This window comes from Protopterus annectens, chromosome 5.part0 (genome assembly GCF_019279795.1).
Source record: "Protopterus annectens isolate FY-2018-M chromosome 5.part0, PAN1.0, whole genome shotgun sequence".
Classification (NCBI taxonomy): domain Eukaryota; kingdom Metazoa; phylum Chordata; order Ceratodontiformes; family Protopteridae; genus Protopterus; species Protopterus annectens.
Genome location: NC_056735.1, coordinates 134,617,151 through 134,631,177, shown reverse-complemented (window position 1 = coordinate 134,631,177; position 14,027 = coordinate 134,617,151). Strand labels below are relative to the sequence as shown.

The following is a 14,027-nucleotide window of genomic DNA, read 5'->3' as shown; positions in this document are numbered from 1 at the left end:
TCAAGACATACATCAGGTACAATTAATATAAACTTTGCTATTTTCTTAAACACCTTTTTTAAATTATCCCTTTAAGACATTGGTACATGTACATTAATAGAAGAGAAGATAAACCATATTAACATTTTCATTTATATGCGTTATACATTACACATTTTCTTTCTTTTTCTATAACAAATGTCATTCAGTCCAACATTACATAAATTGCTCAGTTCCTGCCTTACCTTAAGCTTGTTTTCTCATCCTGAACATTATTCTGCATGTATTGTTCTCACACATAAACTTTGTTTATTGAGCAGTGCATGAGATAGGTAAATGTAAATTAATAATATTAAATACATTACTTGCTCATTGTGATCAACCAGATGTATTAATAAAAATGACAAGAATTAAATACATTATGTACTCGTTACAACCTTCAAGAGTTATAGATTGAGACTTTTGATACTTAATATAGCAACTAAGTAAAAGCACATGAAAATTGTTTCATCTATGTGTACCTGAGCATTTTACAATGAAAGGGTTAGTCAGATTTCCAGAAACACCATGTAGTTGGATTGATCATCCTTTTCTTAGAAAAGCTCCCCCCCCCCCCAAGATATCCCTTTACATCAGTAGGGAAGGAGTACCATAATGAAGCAGATTATTGGGAAAATGCTTTATTCCTAACTGCACTGGAGAATCACAGTATCTATAAGAGCCCCCTCATATGTTTTTTTTACCTCAGAGTAAACTGCATAACTGGCAATGATTAGCTTTATTTGGAGAAAACAGTATCCTTTGAAAATAAAATTGTTTATTAAGACTGCAAACAAGTACAAGGCCATCTCATTAACCACAGGTTCAGTTAAATTTTGCTAATGAAATTGATAATGTTCACTGGAACTGCAGAGAGACATGACTTTACAAATCATTCTGGAAGAGATTTATAAAATGTTGTCATTTTGGTTGCAGCCCAGCAACAAGTAGGGGAAGGGTATAGTTAGATCCGATGTTGTCTATTTTTGTCTGACTCAGTCTTTGGTTTGTCAGATTCGTCCTTGGCACCTTTTTTATCAAGGTGTGGATCTGAGGCTCTGACTTCTCCTCTTCCCATAATTCCCTCCATTCCTCTAAAGTTGCTGACCGATCTTTCCCGACTTGTTTTCTCCTTTCCTACTTTATATAAATAATTAGTGCAGATAGATTTGTAGCTATGTTATATGGGTTGGAGACGGTGGCATTGACGAAAAGGCAGGAGTCAGAGCTGGATGTGGCAGAGTTAAAGATGTTAAGATTTGCACTGGGTGTGATTAGGATGGACAGGATTAGGAATCAGTATATTAAAGGGCCAGCTCAGGTTGGACAGTTTGGAGACAAAGCAAGAGAGGCGAGATTGCGTTGGTTTGGACATGTGCTGAGGAGGGATGCTGGGTATATTGGGAAAAGGATGCTAAGAATAGAGCTGCCAGGTAAGAAGAAAAGAGGAAGGCCTAAGATAAGGTTTATGGATGTGGTGAGAGAGGACATGCAGGTGGTTGGTGTGAAAGAGCATGATGCAGAGGACAGGAAGAAATGGAAACAGATGATCTGCTGTGGCAACCCCTAACGAGAACAGCTGAAAGAAGAAGAAGAGGTTTGTAGTCTTAAAGTAGGTTTTAGGTGATAGCTGTCTATAGTGTTTCAATACTTGCTGTGTTTCCGTGTGTAGATTTGCTTGTTTAGGTATAAATATATACATTTTTAGGCAATTAAATAAGTAGTTTTTTATAGCAATTTTTTGTAGAGAAATTGTTTTAAATTATTTACATAAGTAATACTCTTATCTTAGTATTGTTTATTTTTCTGCTAATGTCTGACAAAATCCAAAGTTTTAAGAAGTGCACAGCTTGTGGACATAAAATTTCACCAGATGATCTGCACTTGTTATGTGTTTATTGTTTCGGCGCTGCCCATCTTGATGTAAAATGTGACATTGTTTCTCTTTCAGGATTAGGGACATTCAGGGCCCTAAGGAGAAGTTAATTTTAAAATCCTTGTTTCCAACTCAGAAAAGGTCTGCTTCTCAACCTTCCAGCTTTGATTCTTCCATACCAACTTCAGCTTCGCCTGGTAAGAAGATGGACAAGAAGGAAAATAAGGAGAAAGAAAAGTCCAAAGAAGGACAAGAAAGATCTGAGGTGACGAGAAGGAGGAGAAAAGACCAGGAAAAGTTCTCCAGATCTAACAGATTCTTTGGGTCCTCTGCCTAAGACTCTGAGGAAGTCAGATCCACCAGCCAAGTTGGATCCAATCTCCCTCACTTCATCCATGAATTCACTGGATCCTAGATTCCACTCCCTAATTGTGCAAGAACAACAATAATCCAGACCCCTGTCAGTGGCATCATCTTTGAGGTCTATCTGGTCTGCCAGAAGCCTTACAAAAATGGACATAGATCAAATGATGTGGAGATTCTTGTGGACACAGATCCAACTATGGGTCCTCCTGGCACCGTCCCCTTTGGGCACTTTGGGTGCAGGTCCACCTACCCCTCCACTGATATCTCTGGCACTAGTCTGCCCCTCAGATCTGGTTCCCACAGGTCCAAACCCTTCTGCAGCACTTCAGTCAGAGCAGGCAGTTTGGGCAACTTTGACTCTGTCAGCATCCCTTACTCTCTTGACTCTGGCTCTTTCGGATCGAGATGACTCCTAGAGTTGAAGCATTTGTACCATGGCCCTGGGGGTGGAGTTGACTCTGACATTTTTGGAGCCATGCCTAACTCTCAGTAGCTTGAGTCTAAGGTCAGCCTTGCAGCTGACACCATTTGAGGCTGGGATTGTTTATTCTTCTTCAGATAGGAGGCATGTTCCCTCAGCTCCAACTGTAGACTTGGCTTTTAAGATATTTGAATGGGTTTTGGCTAGGCCAGGAAATCAGGTAACACTTCAAGCTCAGATCTGTCCCAACTTCTGTTGGATCTTGTGACTCACTCTGCTCATTCAGATTGATAGGAACAGTCAGTCCCATTAGGCATGGAAGATACTCTATGGTCACGTTCCCAATCTAATTCAGACCTATCTTCTGAGATTCCCCTGAGACAAGGCCCTAGAAAACAGATTTATAAACCGAAACACCTATACTCCTCTCTAGCGTCTGTCACAGAAGACACAGATCTGGATGAAGGTGAAGGGTCTCCCAGGTCCCCTCTAGAAAATGTCAACTTTTGTGATACCCTAGAATTGATGAAGCAGTGAGGGTGTTGGTCCACCAAAGCTGCTTCATCAGAAGAATCTGTGTTCCTTATGGCCTTTGGTACTGGCTCATCTGCATACTGGGTGATACCACCCACTGAAGCCCGTAGAGACCTAGTGGTTTAGCAAGCCTGGAGGTACAATCATGTAGTGGAACCTATTCTCAAAAAAAACAGGATTCTGGTAGACCCTTAGGACAGAAAGCACTGGAACAAGGGTCCACCAGTAGATGTCATGGTAGTAGTAGGGGGTCAGGGGCGTTGGAAAGATTTGGGAAGTATGCTTCAGCAACATTCACACTCAGAGTACTCAACTGTTTTGCCACCATAACATATTTTCAGAGGGACATGACCAAGCAGCTTATCAAGTCCTTCTTGGATAACTTATTAGTGGATGTTCAAAAAACAATGGACTCCCAACTGTATGTTCTGCAGTCTATGTCTAATGTAGCCATGCATTTGCTTTCCAATAAAGCCAGGGCAGCAGGCAGTGGCATAACCATGCATCGGCATGCTTAGATGCTCCTGTGCAAATTTGCAGAAGGCTTTAAGACATCCTTCATCAATGTTCTGTTCGATGGTTCCATGTTTTTCAGACCCAAAGTTAAAGAAACACTTACTAGGAGTGAACAAGATAGCAAACATCTGTCTGCTGTTAGGATCCACTTCTCCACCCTTCAAAGGACCTTTTCTAGGAACCAAAGGCATGGGCAAGAAGATCTGGTTTAGAAAGTCAAAGGGTTATCACCAGGACACACCTGGAGAAAGGGCCCCCTGGGGCAGAGGGGGGCAACTCAAATGAATGTTGCCCTAGGGACAGAGGTGGACCACACAACCAGAGAATTTATAGCCCCTTTACTGAGAAAGCCTATCAGTGCTCCTGAAGAATTACCAGACAACGGATTCCTTGGTGTTAAGAATAATCACCTGAGGCTATTCTAGCCCCTTTTCTTATCCTCCAACGAAGAAAAGAAAGATTCCCAACATTCTACCTAGTCAGTTGGAATTTGCAGCAACAGAGGTTTTCAAGTTGCTAGAGAAAGAGTCATCCAACAAGTCCTGTGAGACCAATTAGGATCTAGTGTCAATTTCAGGTTCTTTTTAGATCCAAAGAAAATGGGAGACCTCAAGCCGATTTTGGACCTCAGCCATCTCAATCAGTATGTAAGACAGACAAAGTTCTGGATGGTCACAGTGCAGTCCATATTGCCTCTTCGGAGGAAGGATTATTGGATGCGCTCTACAGATCTCCAGGATGCCTACTATCACATATAAATAGAGAGGCAATCCAGGAGATTTCTCCATTTTTGGCTGGGTGCCAATCATTTTCAGTTTAGAGCACTACCATTCAGTCTCACTACAGCCCCACAGATATTCACAAAAGTTATGGCAGTAGTAGTAGCTCATCTTTGACTGCAAAGGAGTCATATGTTCCCATACCTAGATGATTGGCTCCTCACCGCTACTCCCAGGTATCTTCTGGTTCAACATTGGGACCTCTTGCTTCAACTTATACAGAAATTGGGTATTACAGTCAATCAGCTGTGACTCACTCAGCACATAGAGTTTATCAGATGCCACTTCAACATGGTCCTTCAAATTTCCAGGATTCCAGACACCAGAGTACTGCCTCTTTGTCTAGTGACCTCAATTCATTCAGCATCCCATTCCTCAAACAAGGTTAATCCTTTGTTTGCTAGGCTTGATGGCCTCTATGATAATGTTAGTTTCCCTAGCAAGGTAACATATGAGAGTACTCCAGTGAGCCATCTCATTCAATGGTCACAAAGTCTTCACCCCCTCCACACCAAGATTTGCCTCATGCAAATTTGCAGAGATCATATGAAGTGGTGGATAACCTCACCATCAGTAATGAAAGGAAGAACATTTTGCCCATCAAATCCCCCGGCCAAAGTAACCACTGGTGCTTCCCTTCTGGGGTGAGGATGGGGCATTTTGAGGGAAAGACAGTTGAAGGTGTTTTGTTACTCCTAGAGGCCAACCTTCACATAAACATTTTGGAGATGAGATCAGTCTTCCTAGCACTGTGGGCATCCCAGGCCTCTTATCCCAAGGTTGTGATTTCCATTCAGAAAGACAAAATGGTGGTAGTCTGGTATATCAACAGATTGGGGATCCTGATCATACCCATTTTGCCGGGTAGCCATAAGAATGTGGGAATGGGTGATATCTTCCCATCATTTTTTGATAGCAATGCACATTCCAAGGCCATTAAAAGTACTAGTGGACAGGATGAACAAGTCAATTCTCATGCCTCATGAGTGGCCCCTCAATCAGACAATGGCAAGACAGATCTTCAGCCACTGGGATCAACCTTGCTGCGATCTGTTTGCATTGTATCTAAACAACAAGTCAGTCACTGAGGGATGCTGTAGTTCATAACTGGCCCCAGGTCTCCTCTACTTATTTCCTTTGATACCACTATTTGCAAAATTCATTCAGAAAGGCACAAGACCAAAGTGATCCTCATTCCTCCATTCTGGCCTTGACAGATTTGGTTTCCCTTTCTATGGACTCATTTGAAAAAAAAATCTATTTGGACCTCATCAAAAGGGTTAGATCCTTTCTCTGCATCCCTTCCATTGACCTTAAGATTTTTTTTGTCAGAGCTTTTTCAGAAAGGGTTCAATTTCTTCAGTATCAAAGTGCAGATGGTGGCCATATCAAATTTTCACACCAGGCACAATGATACTTCCACAGCCTTTCCTCAAAGTCTCCAAAGCCTTCCTGAAAAGCATGTTCTTACTCCATCTTCTAATGAGAAATCCAGTTCCTACATGTGGTACCACTATTATGCTTCAACCCTTAACCTAAACATGCTTTGAACCAGCAGCTGCAGTAGACCCGAAGTTTCTTTCACGGAAAAACATTTTTCTTGTTGCAATTACCTTTGCTAGAAAAATTTCAGCATTATAAGCACCATATTGAAAACCACCACATTTGGGGTTTTTTTTTGTTTTTTTTTAATAAAGACAGAGTGGCCTTGAGAACAAATTCTTATTTTCTGCCAAAGGTGACATACGAAACAAATCTAAATCAGTCAATTGACTTGCCAGGCTTTTTTCCCAGATTCTCAGTCAAAGGAGAATGTATGCTACACATGTTAGATGTTCATAGACAGCTCAGATTCTACTTACACTGGACCAAGGATATCAGAAAATAAAATCAGCTGTTCATATCCTTTTCCATACCTAAGTTGGGTAAAAACATATCAAAAGTCATACTTTCTAAATGGCTTTCGGAATGCATTTCCTTTGATTATAATAAGCTCATTCTACAGCAGTAGTAGCCTCTTCTGTGGCCTTCATGAAAACAGTTCTCATTGATGACATCTGTACAGCAGCAATACAGTCAATCATCCAAACCTTTATATCTCATTACACATTGGATGTGCAGCCCAAATTACATTCTTCTTTTCAGAAATGTCCTTCCTTGATGTCACCCAGGAATTCTTCAGCTTGAGAATCTGTCTCTAAGGTTGAAATTGGATAAAACTAGGCAACATTTAATATGAAATTTAGGTACTCACCACAATGACAGATCAGTGCGGTCTCATTTTCATCTGGTTCAACTTTCGTCTCTCCTTCTCCCTTCCAGTATTGCCACTGACAGCTTTTGGTGGCCAGATAAACCTCATATGAGACCCTGTCTGTAAAATTCTCCATGATGTACAATAGTACAGGAATTAATATGCTCCGTAACATGTAGACGCTTTAATTATAAAATATAGATACTATCTGGGGATATGTCATCAAATTCGATTTGAGGTATTTAATGGAATGGAGGGAATTATGGGTAGGGAAGGAGTCCGAGCTAAGATCTACAGCTTCATAAAAAGGCACCAAGGTCAGATCCAGTTGGATCCGACAACCCGAAAGTTGAACTGGATGAAAATACAACAACACGGATCTATTATGGTAAGTGCATAACTTTTGTTTTTTGTCCTCAGATATTTATACAGTGGCAAATTTAACATCAGAAGGTCAATTCCTGATTGCTTTCTTAATTGGGATTTCACTTTAATAGCTACTTTATTTTGTGTAATTGTGTCATACTATACATTTAAAAAAGAGGCCCAGGAAATTAAAATGGATTTAAAGTTGTTAAATTGAATAAAAAATGGACAACAAGAAAAGAGACAGTCTTTTAGGGTCCCATGGAAGCATGCTTGCATTTTTAGTGGAACATGTACAGCATGTTGTCCGGAAACCAGCAATAGAGCTAATGAATTAAGTACTAATAATGGACATGTGAAAGAAATATATGGTCCCAACAGGACTGTGGAGGTGGCACATGTAACATATGGGTTAGGGTGACAACTGTCTGGAGCAGGTGCTGGGGGTAGGTAGTTGACACGATGCATACAAGCATCACCCCAAGGCATCAGCTATTACAGATATTTATATTTTCATATAGATTCTGACAAAGGGGTTTAGTGAGTTAAGGAATTAAGTTGGATGGAGGGTTACTTTCTGAGAGATTTATGCATTTGCAACAGTATTGTTGAAGAGAACAGAAGGCTTTAGTCAAAATTCTGGCTACTAGAGAACTTCCTAAGATGTGACGATGATATGTAACATTCATTTTAACAAACATGAGTCATATTTTATTTAGCAGATTTTGTGCTTGGCACTGGAACTGGATATCTTTATTGGATGGAAGAGATGTGTAGGCACTGTGCATGCTTTAATGTATGGATTGTTTAGTATGGACTCTTTTTAAGTTTTCCTCTTACTCATCATCAAGCAATACATGCTCCTCTTTATGCAGGACAGTCTTGTGTCTTGCAAAAAAAAAAAAAAAATGGCAAATGTCCTGAGATTTTAAGATAAAATATGTTTCCTGTTAGTATTTTACTTATTTATATTTTCATTTTGTTTACCAGTCAGATACGACTAGGCAACAGGAAACCCCTTTTTAGTGGAGGCCTGGGGAGAAAAGCTCCACTTTCATAATAATTATGACTTACAATGTGAAAAGGGAAAAACACAATACATAACAGAAAATCAATACAACAGTTTTAAAATTTAGGTATGTGTAAATATGAAGGCTGAAAGTTAAGCCAACAATATCAGTGGAGATCAGGTTCATGACTTATAGAAACAAAGTTTATAATTATAAGTTGAAAAAAGGATGGGGTATAAGACAGTACTAAGTGATCGAGTATTAGAAGGCATTAGAGTGTAAATAAGAAAGAAATAACAAATGAAAAACTACAATAAAGATAAATGTATAAAAGTTAGATAAACAAAAGATGGTCAAGAAGGATAAGACTTGGCTCATGTAGTTGGGAGGGTGTGGAATATTTCAGGAAATGGTTATATGGGAGTACAATAGGACAGAAATGGGTAATAAGAGAAGGGGAAAGAAAGAAGAAGCAAGGGTGCACGGAGTATTAGAAGTAATGGAATGTTATAGTGAGTTACTTGGCCAATAGGAATGTAGCATTAGCAGATGGATCAGAAAAGAGTAGCTAGGAAAGTAACTGGAAAATGTATAACTAATGTGACGGAGTGTGTAGGAAAGAGTACAGAAACGAATGAAAAGAGATTGTGCAATGGCTAAGTGAAGGAGCTGAGTATGTGTCCTTAAATAGAAGGGATGATTCTTCAGTTCAGATTGGGCCTAGTTGCCAGACATACAGAGTTGGTGTAGAAGATGGAAATGTAAGTGGGAGAGGATAGGGATGAAGATGGTTTTGTGGGATTATCCTGGAACATAGGAGCAGAAGCACAGCAATGTGCCTTTGAGGTGAGATTTCAACTGTGCTTTAAAAGAGTGTAGGTCTTCTAGTAATAATCGCATAAAACAATTATTTTGAAACCGAAACACCTTAATATGATATGAAACATCAGAGCAACTCAAATTCTATAAAACAGAATGTTTATTTTTGGCAACAGAGTAAATTCCATTCCTTTGCTCTAGTTGTGGGCATGGTTTGTCCTACAAAATTACAGGTTGCCATAAAGGGGATCAGAAAATGTAGCAACCTTTCTTTCCTTTTGGGTTATATTTCTATATTTGTGCATCATCTTCCATTCTTATGTGGTATCTTACTGTATGTACATGGAAAGGTCAGTTCTTCTGGGCATGGAGTTGTTTTTTTTTTTTTTTTTTTTTTTTTGAGGTTTTCCAGATCATTCTGGCTGTGTATCTCTGAAGCTTGAGTATTTCCTGTATTTGTGATTTTCTAAGGGTTAAATGCTTTTTAGTGTATACACTGGTACTGGATCTTAACTTTATGTACAATATGCAAGTGGGTATATGTTGGCTTTGTTTTACTGTTTTTCCCAAGGGAACTTAAGCAATCACAGTTTCTTATGTATTTCATTGCAGTTTTTATAGTTTGCATTTTGCTGGTTTTAAGTAGAGGATTTTATTAGCATGTTTGTGAAATTCAGCACAGCTAGAACTAAAAAGCTAAAAGCATTATTTTTTGTAGTGTAGGGCTTAGTTTACAACAGTGAGGGTTGTTGTTGATGACAAAGGCAGAGTGGTGAAAAAATATTAATGGTGTTAAGTATAGTTCTAGTAAACTGTGTTGTACTGCTACTCTAGCTCAGATAAGCATTTTATCACATCATTTTACTAGCATATATTATACGTGTATGTATCTGTATATGTTTAAACTACTGGTCATTGAGTTGCTGTCTGCCATTTAACTCTGACCTTGGATATAAATAAGTAAAGAGTGTGTTGGGTCAAATCTTCCAAGCAGCTCTCTAGAAAATGTTTGTTTTTACTGCTCTTTAAGAGGCACATTCTCAGCTACTGTTGTTTTTATGAAATGTGAATATGACAGAAAGATGTGAGTGCACACACACACACACACACACACACACACACACACACACACACACAGCATCAGCTGACCTCCCACTACCTATTTCACTCTCCAAATTCAAATATTTAATTAGCAACATTGTCTCTGCTGCCCCCCAAAAATGCTTTATAAGATGTGACATAGGTTCAAATGGATATGACAAGAAACAACTGTATAAAAGTTCAACCTGCTAAACAGTATATGCATGTAACACAAAAGCTGGAACTAGACATTTAACTAAAAAGGTGTTATACATAACAGGTGAGAATAATAACTTTTTAATACAGTGATGCTTATCTTTAAATGTAAATGGACTCACAGATAAATACAAACAAGAAAGAGTAGTGAACTATATTAAAAATGTAGAATGCAAATAGCTATGTTACAGGAGACACACTTAGAACTGAACATGTGAACTTGATAAAGAAAGGTTTTCAGGAAGGTTATTCAGCGGAATACCCGGTCAAAAAAAAAAAAGAGAAATACATACATTAATTGCAAGAGGAGCTCCAATAGTGATAGAAGAAAATAAAAAAAAGATAACGGCAGATTTGTAGTGTTAAGGGGCTACTGGAAAGGGAGAAGGATTAAACGGGCATGTATTTACATTCCACGTAAAACTTCTGTAATAGAGCTTAAGAAAATTCTGGGAGAAATAATCAGTTTTCAGCAAGGGATATTACTTACAGATGGGGATTGGAATTTGATTTGCAGCAGTGAAGATGTGCCGGGGGGCCGAAAAGGGAAAATATAACAAAGGAGGGTAGATTTTTGAAGAAAGTTATGAAAATATTTGGCATGGAAGATGTGAATTCAGTAATAGGAGTTCGGAGTGAATTTACATATTATTCCCAAGGATATAAAAACTGGACTAAGATAGACAGAATGTACATTTCACAGGAACATGTACATTTAATTGAAGGTCTTGATACTCGCCCAATAACTCTTTCAGATCATGCGCCAATAATAGGTAAAATAAAAGCACCGGGTAATGAAATAAAAATGAGACATCGGCACTTTCCCACCTATCTGTTGAAAAGAGAGGAATTTAAGGAATGGGTACTGGAGATTATTCAGGAGCTATTAGAGAGGATAGAAATTTATTCAGAAAATATAGCTAGAGAGTGGAATAAAATTAAGGTGCAGTTTAAAAACAGGGTGGAAATAAAAGAAAGGGAGCTATGGTTAGGAAGTAACAAGAATTATTTAGAGGAAATGACAAATGTTAAAGTATCATAGAATAGGGGGAAATCTCACAGAACAAGAAGAGGAACAACCACAGAATGTTAGGCATAAAATAAGGGATTACCTCAATAATATGCACAAGCGTAGAAAGATTGCTGTTAAGCAACTGTTTTTGGATAATAACACTAGAGCATAAACACTTTTAGCACAATGACTCAGGCAACAGAAAATAGAAAGGGCTGTCGCCAAACTTAGGGAGCCTATAACAAGGAAGGTAACAAAAGATTCTGTAGAGGTAATAGAAATACTTCAGAAGTTCTATGACAGTCTCTATAAAACAGAGAAATAAGAAAGTCACGAAAAGATACAAATGGAAATGTTTATAGAAGAATTAAATATGCCAAGGTTAGAGGCAGATGTGGCTTAATTACTAATGGTTAGGATAGGAGGAGATGAGATAAAAATTTTGATGTATAACCAATCTACAGGAAGGTCCCCAGGAATAGATGGTATTCCTATAAAAGTTTAGAAGCTAGGAGGAAAATTTCTGATAAAGATCTGAAAGGTTTTGTTTAACAGTATCTTAAGAGGAGAAGTACCACCATCTTAGAAGAAAGCAGTGGTAAGCTGTAATACCTAAAGAGGGTAAAGACCCATCAGATCTAACTTCATACATGCCCATTTCAATCCTAAACCATGATTATAAAGTGTTCATGTCCATAATGGCTTTAAGAGTGGCAAAAGTAATGCCAAAATTGATAGATATGGATCAGTGTTGTTTTGTGGAGGGGAGGCAAACATTTGACAACTTTAACAGAACACTGATGATCCAGAGGAAATCATAATGTAAGAAAATACCATTGTTGTTGGTGTGTTTTGATGCAGAGAAAGCATCTGACAGAGTAATAGGACACTGGCTCGGGGGGCTCTGTCCTAGGTCTCTTTTCTGGGGGCTGAGAGGCCCTGTCTGGGTGAGATTGGGATCCCCTAATTAAGGATATTAAATCTTCTGCCAGAGTAAGCATTTGTGAACTAGAAGTGGGCCTGTGTGAGGGAGGTTTAACAGGCACTGTCTTAGCAGATTTGGCTGCTTTAGCCCTGGCAAAGGCCTTGATAGACATGGCTGCAGGGGGTCTAGCAGCACCACGTGCTGGGGTAGAGACATCCAAAGGGATGGTGTCTGATAAATCACTAGAAACCACAGTTGTAGGCAAAATTTCTGAGGCCGATTCAGGTAAGGTAGCAGGAGCCTCAGTAGTAGCCATGGATTCGGCTGAAGATTGACCAGTTTTCTCGGTTTCAGCCGAAACCGAGACACTCAGCTTGCTTAACGTGGTTTTGGCCGAAACCGCGGACCGCGAGTGTCGGTCTTTTTCCTTGCGTTTTTTAACAATTTGGGTAGTCGGAGGATCCGACGGCATAATGTATGCAAAGTCAGAGCCGAAAAACTGTTCAGCAAACTCCGACCGACGCCTTAGCGTTCGTCGGTTGAAGGAAGCGCAGGCCGAACAGGCTGCTACGTCGTGGTCTGGGCCTAAGCAAGGCAGACAGTAAGAGTGGAAATCTTTATGAGGTATTTGTTTCCCACAAGTTAAACAGTTATTGACTTTTTCTGACATCGGCTGAGGCAAGAAAGAGTCCCCAACGGGGTACTTAGCTTTTTAGAAGTCTTCGAAGTAGTATTCGGTAGTAGTAATCTCTGGATCTGACCGACCGGCACTTGCGAACAGCTTCTGCTTCGGGCGCCACGCGGCAAGAAAGACTGAGGAAAATGGCGTCGGCTGATGCCTTTATACCCGAAAACCAGCAGAGATGACGTCGGGTGAAGTGCGACATCAGCCGAAGCCGGACCCAGACTTTGGAATCCGGCCGACCGAAGGGCTGCCTGACGACAGGACAACCCATTTGTTATGACTGCAGATGCATCCATGAAGGACATCCTGGGACTTTATGAGTACGGCAATGGAAGCATTTGCATCCCAAAAAAAATTATAAGGTTGATTTGGAGGATATATGAGGGATTGGAGATGAAAATTAAAGTGGGTGGAGTCCTCTCTGATAATTTCACCTTCAGCAGAGGAACCAGGCAGGGGTGTCCAATTTCCCATTTATTATTTGCATTATATTTAGAACCATTGGCAAAGAAAATAAGGGACTCAGACACTCAAGGACATAATTGGTATGGTAGTCAAGAAACAATGGCTTTATTTGCAGATGAAATTATTTTATACCTGACAAAATCAGAAAAAGACATTACAGTATTGTGGAACATTTTGGGACAGTTTCAGATCTTTTCAGAATACAACTTTAATAAATCTAAAACAAATGCAATACCTGTAAATTATGTGCCCACAAATGAACTGGTTCAGGCATACCCATATTTATGGGGATATGATAAAATGAAATATTTAGGAGTATGGATTAAAACTGATTCTAGTGTGGCAGCTAAGAATACTGTATGTGGGAAGAGACAAAGCAAAAGATATTACAAAAAATGAGAAAATGGAAGCTTTATTATATGGATATGTACAGTAAGATACAAGTAGTTAAAATGTTTTAAGTCCCTTTGTCTTAAACACAGGTCAGGCATATTTTTATCAACCAGAGGAGAAGTTGTGTGTAGCAATTAATAAGGAGCTGAAGAACTGTATCTGGGAGGGGAAGAAGGCAAGAATCAAGTGGGATAAGCTGATTCTTACAGTAGAACAGGGCAGATTGGGATTATCGAATTTGAAGGGGTATTTCAGAGGTACAACTTTAAGACTCCTATATATAGCACAAGCA

General features: G+C 39.3%; 1 protein-coding gene across 2 annotated transcripts in view; it reads right to left on the bottom strand.

Moving 5' to 3' along the window:
• LOC122802512 (inosine-uridine preferring nucleoside hydrolase-like) overlaps window positions 1–14,027 on the bottom strand; it is a 440,651-nt gene that overhangs the window by 232,218 nt on the left and 194,406 nt on the right. The gene's annotated exons all lie outside the window — the stretch shown is intronic.